Source organism: Eptatretus burgeri, chromosome 6 (genome assembly GCF_056783735.1).
Source record: "Eptatretus burgeri isolate ZD-2024b chromosome 6, Ebu_testis_v1, whole genome shotgun sequence".
NCBI classification, from domain to species: Eukaryota; Metazoa; Chordata; class Myxini; order Myxiniformes; family Myxinidae; genus Eptatretus; species Eptatretus burgeri.
The window spans coordinates 26,681,121-26,689,727 of record NC_140966.1 but is presented as its reverse complement, the minus strand read 5'-3'; positions in this window follow the sequence as shown (position 1 = coordinate 26,689,727).

The following is an 8,607-nucleotide window of genomic DNA, read 5'->3' as shown; positions in this document are numbered from 1 at the left end:
TATTCATCAAAGCCTTTTCATAATCCTTTTCTTCCACCCACTCTAATTTACCATAAGGCAGAGATTGAGACATTGCCCATCCATACAAATTATTAGCATCAAAGTACATCAAATAATTACTATCTTTTTCACTCTCATAATTTGGAAGATATTTATTATTTGCTTTAGCATATCTTTTTGAACATACTTGTGATATTCCACCTCTCTTAGACTTCTCAATCATCAAAAGCATATCTACATCACTGACTAAATCTATATCTTGTTTTGTCATTTTCAACATTGCACTCCAAGCTAAAGCAGGAGCTGTGAAAAAGTGGGAAGGATCTAATCCATAACAATTTTTATTATGACAGAGTGATCTAAAAGCTTCAAACACATCAGCTAACAATAAAACATCTGTTTTTAGATACAAATCATGATATTCTCCAAGGTTCTTTATCTTAAATATTTTCCAAATTTCTTGTGCGTGTTTATATTCCTTATCACTTATCTCTTCTTCATAAAGGTTATTATAGAAACTTTCTTTTGAAGGAAGTTGTGTTTCTTTAAATCTCATAAATGAATCCATATAACCATAAGGATAAATTCCCTTACTTGTAAGAATTTTCTCTTTACTTTGAATTTCATTCCTTGTTTCAATTTCCTCTCGAGTTAGAATTCCCTCTTTAATCAGAATTTCATCTATAATCAGAATTTCCTCTTCAGTTAGAATTTCATTCTTTGTTCGAATTTTCTGTATAATTAGAATTTCATCTTCAGTAAGAATTTCTTCATTCATTTCCTCATTAATTAGAATTTCCTCTTTACTTTGAATTCTCTCTTTAATCTGAATTTCCTCTTTAGTTAGAATTTCCTCTTTTGGAAAGAATGAATTAAGATTTGGAAAAGAGCCCGTGGAGCTTAGATTTGATGCGAGGTTGGCTAGTGGCGTTCCCATAAACTTGTAAGAATCAAGAAACCTTATACGAGTTATAGGTTTTGTGAATATCATTTTTGTAAATGAAATATACTTTTGACTTGTGTTTGTTATGGCAGAAATATTCCCTGGTGTTTTTGAAAGTTCATTTATAAATAGATGTGTATCATAGTTGGCGCTGTTGTGAAGAAAGACTGGAATAAAAGAAGGTAATTTATAATTAAGATTACAACAGGAATAAGCGGGACCTCTATATTTACCAGTAAGATGACAATGATCCCTAACTTTAGACTCCTCAATTTCCTCCTCACAAATATGACAGATATTGTTCTTTCTAAATTCTAATTTTTCTTCTATGGTTAATTTCATCGGTTCATTTGTTTCTTTCATTAATTTAGTTAGTCTTATACAATCCTTTTCTAATCGTTTTACAAACTCTTGTGAAGCATTTTTTCCACTATACTGTTCAAGTTTATTTTACTTTTCTCCAACAGATGATTTGATATAATAACAGAAACCACAAGGAATATGTTTTTGATATTTATTTGTATATGGTTCTTTTGGATTAGGAGAAGCAGTATTTATCTTTTTAAGGATACATTCAAAATCAGCGTATATCACAAATGGGTGCATGATAGATTTATTATAATCTTCAAAAGAAATCTTTTCACCAGGTTTAGGCATTGTAATTACAGCTGATTTATGATTACTACAAAATTTTGAATGTTGTTCTAATCGTTCTTTTGTATGAAATGAATTAAGACATCGCTTACAAGGATATATTTTGTTTGCTGTTCTGAATACCTGAGAAGAGATTAATCTTGATAAATTATTGATGTATGTGTAATGTGAATTCTTTCCAACACTAAAATATAAAAGATCAATGTGTGTTTCTTCATTTTTATAGTTGTTTGAAATTTTTAATATTTGAACTTTGTTTGTATCCGTTAATCCATATACATTAATAGAAAGATTATTCTTTTTCTCAAATTTAGGAATATCTGTTAGTGGCATTGGGAAATTAAAATCTTTAATGTCCAAGGTATTCTCATATTTCATATATTGTTTTACTCTTTCTGAATTACATTTTGGTGGATGAAAGTGAGCAAGAACAGACCAGAGAAAACATTTATTATCATTATTCTTAATATTAACAACTGCCTTCTTTCGTTTTATTTCTTTTGGTAATTCAATATAAGAAGAAGCTTTAAGAGGGTTTGATTTTAGAATGTGTATATCTAAAAAGATGATTTTTTTAATATTGAATCCACTTCCTACCACTGTATTATCAACATCCTCCTCTTGTCTTGATAGTTCTTCATAAACCCCACTATTCAAAAAATCTTGAAATGATGTTATAAAATGAAGATCTGTCCTCATATAAGGAGTTTGTTCTTCATCTTGTCTTTTCATATTCATTTTCACTCCCATATAAAACTTTAAAGTTTTCATTTCTTTTAATGTCTTTTTAATAAATTTTTCAACATCAGGTTTCACTATTTCAATTGATTCAACTATTGATGATGGACCGGGTTCTCCAAATTGAAAAATCCTGATTTTTATATGCCCTTTAAATGCCCCATCAGTGTTTTCAATATAATAGTCTCCCTTTACTTTAAACTCATTTTTCTTGTGTTTTTGTGATTGAAGATGCCTATTATAACTCCTCTTCAAAACATCCTTTGAGCAGGTATCACAATGTTTTCTTTCCAACTCAAGAGGGGATATTTTGTGAAATAGATTAAATGTGTTTGTTGGTTCGGAGGTGTTTTCTATAATGTTTATATTCGTGATTACAAACATCGCAGTGTGTTGTATTCACCATATTTATATAATAAAACTTTGCTTAAACTAAAATTTTCTTGATGAAAATTTCGTTTATTTTACAGGTGAATCTGTGCTTAAACTAAAATTTTCTTGATGAAAATTTCGTTTATTTTACAGGTGAATCTGTGCTTAAACTAAAATTTTCTTGATGAAAATTTCGTTTATTTTACAGGTGAATCTGTGCTTAAACTAAAATTTTCTTGGTGAAAATTTCGTTTATTTTACAGGTGAATCTGTGCTTAAACTAACATTTTCTTGATGAAAATTTCGTTTATTTTACAGGTGAATCTGTGCTTAAACTAAAATTTTCTTGATGAAAATTTTGTTTATTTTACAGGTGACTCTGTGCTTAAAACCATTTTATCCTCCAACTTTTTCAATTAATAAATACAATGTTTCAAGACACAAAAGACAAGTTTCAATCAATCTCTTCATTTGTTAAAGATGCTGAGAAATATGTCAAGGATGTAAAATTGAACAAAGATAAATATAACAACTATTGGATAAAAACAATTATGGTGGATATGATGAGTTCTTCAATTTACTTCAGTGCAAGGGCTTTTAGTATACCTGGAAGAACATCAATTAAGGTATCTCTAACAAAAGTTTCTCCTCTCCTTCTGGCAATATATTCAAAACTAGAAAAAGCAATGAAACAAGAAAAGGTATCAAAAAATAAAAACCTTATGGATGAAGCTTTAGAAAGAAAAGATAAGACCATCTGTAATATGCAAGGAGAAATTTGTATTTTTTTCAACAACCCTAAAGATATAAATCCTGATGAAATAAAGGATGTTAATATATCAGGTGAAATGACATTTCGTTCAATTGTAGTTAAGGATCATTTTAAAATTACCTTTAATATAAAAAATGTAGCAGTTGAATCTGTTAATGAAAAAATGTATATCGATATCGATGGTAATGTTTTTTCTACTAATTAAATGAGTCAATATTCAACTGAAGATTTTGAAGATTATGAGAGTGATTATGATACCGAGAGTTTGCATTCAAACGATAGTTATGGCACCGAGAGTTGGTGTTCAAATGATAGTTATGAAAGTATAGATGATTCTGAAAGTATCGAAGATGATATCGAAGATGAATTTCAGTTTAAGTAAAGTTTTACTTTATAAATATGAATAGTTTACTCGATTTTGAGCCTCTTGAATTCCATGATTCTCCATATGACAAATTTGAGAATTGCCCTGCGTGTGAAAGACGGGGATTAAACACAGAGTCAAAAGCCTATAAACAATGTATATTCTGTGATTATCTTCGAATTAATGATAATCAAAAATATAAAAAGGAAAATAATTCTTTTAGATTTACACCAAAAATGAATTACTTTACAAGATTGATTAGAGAAATGAATGTAAAGTACGAGGGTGAGAACACACCTTTCCTTACAAGGGAAGAAACTGAACGTATTAGAGAAATGTTCAAAGGATTGTTGTTATATATTATTCATGGATGTGATTTTCAGGGAAATATCAACACAAGATATTGCATAAATAAAATAATGGATTATCTTGAAATTAAACCTGAACTTAGGATAAAATATAGAATTTCGAAAAAAGCCAATAATAAATTAAATAACCTGTTTTCCAAATATATAAATGAATGATTTTTTACCCATTTGGGAAAATAAGATAAAATTTGACAACCATAAAAATCTCCCAAATTCATTAAGATGCCTCATAGTTGGTTCAAGTGGATGTGGAAAAACCTGCTTACTTTTAAAGATGCTCCTCACTCCCAACTTTTTAGATTATGATAATTTAATAATTTTCACAAAGTCGAGTTTTCAACCAGAGTATCAACTACTCTCACAAGGTTTTAATGCTGGTCTTCAAAAAGAAGATATAATCGGTTTATTTAAACTTCAAAAAAACCTAAATGATTTTAAAATTGAAGATATAATACAACTATTTTGTGATACACAGAGATGTAAAAAGAAATCAAAACCGATAACTTGTATTCTGAGTGATAATACGGATGATATACCGTCTCCCCAAGATTTGGATAAATCCAAAAAGAACCTAGTTATCTTTGATGATTGTGTTAATGAGAGAAACCAAACGGTAATGGACAGCAACTACACAAGAGGGAGACATTCTTCTTGTAATTGTATTTATCTCAGTCAATCGTACTTTCAGCTTCCTCGTCGTTCCATCAGAAACAATGCTAATACTTTTATTTTATTCAAGTTAAATTCAATAGATATAAACAATTTTTGGAGAGACAATTGTTCTACATTATGTAGTAAAAAGGAATTTGGGGATTACATGAAACACACGACTGAAAAATATAAATATATTGTTGTGAAACAAGATGAGATATTAAATGATATTTTTCAATAAATAAATGGATGCGAAAGAAAGAGCAAGAAGATTTAGGGAACATCAAGAGTTGGTTTCAAAAGTTGTAAAACAGCAGGAAGACATAAAGAAGAAACGCAGACAGAAACTAACGGGCGAAGAAGCATTTGAAAGAAAACAAGAGAAATTTTTTAAACCACTTTTAAAAACTTCCCAAGGAAAAATGAAAGATGTTTCCACAGTTCCCACAGTAGAATATACTCCTAAAAAACTTCAAATGTTAAAAGATTTCAGTCAAATGACGGAGGAAGAATTAGAGCATTTAGGAGAATTAGAATATGATGATGAAGGTTTATTTCAACAACTGGAAGAGATTAATCGACCCCCTGATTATATTGTGAATGCTCTTCAAAACAATGAATATTCAGCGGATTCAAAAACCAAAGCAGGACTCATTCCAACAGAACAATCAGCAATATTTCATCTTGTTCAAGAAAAGGTATTGATATTTAATGATGAATTAAGGTTCTTGGGTTCTGCTCAACCCCCTGTTAAACTAACTCCGAGATTAATGTTTCTTCTCACAAAAGATGGAAGACAAGTTCAACTGTGAGGGATGAATCAAAGTATATTGATAAACCATTAGATATGGAAAATAATGATGATAGAGTATATATTGATCTGCTGAACACTCTAAATTATAAGGTTATTCTTTCTGGTAAAAGTAGGAAGAATGAGAAGGAGAAACACATTATTCAGGCTTTAAGTATCCTTGGTTCAGGTGTTAGTTTTCTTCCAAATGACCCATCGCAATTAGTTAATAGACTGTTATTGTTGTTAGGCAGTAAGAAGGCTGGAAATAACAATTGTTTTAATGAAGCATCAGCCATTTTAGACCAGTTGATGAACATGAAAATAATTAATAAATATCAATATAAAGACATTTTATCTCATATTAAATAAGATGAGAAGCACAATCCTTAGTTTCAATTTCACAACAAGCGACCACACATCTTCATTCCCATACCCACTACAACTTGACACAACAAAAGAATATGAGGCATCTTTATTGTCCATGGAAACTTATAATACCTTATTTAATATAACCGAGAAAATGACAAGTTTAGTTATAATCCGGGAAGTGGATACAAAACGATAACAGTCTCACCCGGAGCATATGAGATTTCTCAAATATCTTCCGAAATTGCTCGTCTTATGAAAGAACAGGGTGATGAACCAAAAAATATTGTTATAAACATTCAAAAACATACTTCAAAATCAACGATTAAAGTTAAAAATAACTACAAGGTTGATTTCACAATTGATAATTCATTTAGAGAGTTATTGGGTTTCTCCTCAAAAAAGATTGAAACTAATGGGACGTTTTACAGTGATAATGTCATTCAAATATCCTCAGGAATAAATTCGGTGTTAATTCACTGTGATTTGATTGATGGTGCTTATAATGATGGGAAAAAACAAATACAATATTTTCATTCAGCGCATACTCAACCCCAATTGGTTATAAATTCAATATGGAACCCAAAAATTTGGTTTATCTACCTGTGTCAGGAAAAACCATACACAGAGTAAATTTTAGGATAACCGAGCAAGATAATCGTGTGATTTCTTTTAATGGAGAAGTTATATCCATCAGAATTCACCTACGTGAAGTTTTCCAATAAATAAATACGATGGTTATTGTGAGGAAACACGAGTTGGGAAAATATAAAATAATTACAGGGGATGGGATGTTCCTTTCCCCATACTACAAGGGTGAAGGTATGTATCTTGGTAGAGGATACTATAAACCTAAGAGACAAAGGGGTGTTGGACATCAATTTAGAGGAGATGGGATAATTGATACTCTCATGGGTATTGGTTCAACTATTCTTAAACATAAAGATCTAATTGGTTCAACTGCTTCTGCTGTGGGAAATGTAGCAGGTGCTGTAAAGAGTATAAAAGATGCTCAGAAGGAATCTCATAAATTACAAGCAATAAAAGAAATTAAGAAAGGCAAAACTCAGTTGTCCCCCCAAGAACGACAGAAAATAATTCAAATACTTGGATCAGGGTTTCAAAAGTTTTAACATCTTTTTTTTCCTAAATAAATACAAGTATGGAAGCAATTGATAGTATCGATGATTTGGATGATACTATTATTATCTCAAACTCCACTAAAAAAGAAGATTATTTCAAGGTAAATGCAATAACTGGAACAGACTGGAATACGAATGGTACAAAAAGTTTTGAAATAAATAATCAACAAACCTATTTGAATCTCTCCGAAAGTTTCTTGTTGTGTAAATTTAAATTCACTAAGGCTGGGAATAACACAAACGCTACACTTGTAAATGATTTCTTCTGGAAAATGTTTGATAGTGTGCGTTTGTATATTGGAACACAAGAAGTTGAAGCGGTTGATTATGTCTCTGCTGTATCTGAAATGATAAAATTTACACTCTATACATTCAGTGATAGAATGGGAAAGGGGTCTGTCGAAGGTTTTATTCCTGATATGTCAACGGGAACAAACACAGACCCTGGATATACTCAAAGGAAAGGAATGTATAATGATGATACAAAAGCAGAAAATAGTTTTACTGTGGCAGTTCCTCTTAAAGGTATATTTGGATTTTGTGATCATGATAAAGTTCTGTATGGCCTTAAAATTAGATTTCAACTACAAAGGAATGATAATGAAAATGGATTGCTTTTTGGTGTTGGTAGTGCTTTTGGTGATCAGAATAAATTTGAAATTGAGGAAATGAGTTGGTATATCAGTGAATATACTCCTAATCTTAAAACAGAAGAGATGTTGAATCGAAGACTTAACTCAAAGAAACCACTCAGTGTATCATACCTCAAAAGAAGATGTCAACACGTTAAACTCAATCAAACTACTTACACGTGGAATTTGGGTGTTCTGGAAAGAAAGCCACGATATCTGTGGATCATTTTTAAAAAGCCAGATGGTGATACTGCGACTGATAAGAATAATGCATTGAGTGATAATGCTAAGGTGAAACAACTTCGCGTTTCTCTAGATGGAACATTTTACCCACGAGATAGATTGGAAATTAATTGGGAAAAAAATGATTTTGCTGAAGCATACAAGTCTTACCAAAAGGTGTGTGAAAGTAATGGAAATAAAGAACCTATTTTGGATATGACAGCATTTAAAAGTTTGTATACAATCTATGCGTTTGACCTGAGCGCTCAAAAGGAAACTATAAAGTCTAATCGAGTGGATACTTCCCTATACATTGAAAGAGGAGAGAGTGAAGAAGTTGATACATATTGTTTGCTTTTGGAAGAAACAGAATTGCAGATTAATACAGATAATGGTGTGATGATTAGTCTCACATAATTTTTTGTTAAATAAATGAGTGGCAAAGTACCAACTGGGGTATATGTTAATCAAATCAATCTTCATAAACTATCATCTTGTGTTCAAAATCAAAAGCCTTGTACGATTAACGTTAATACAATTCAGAGAAAAGGAGCAGTAAGAATTGATGTTTTTCTCACAAGAGAACAGGT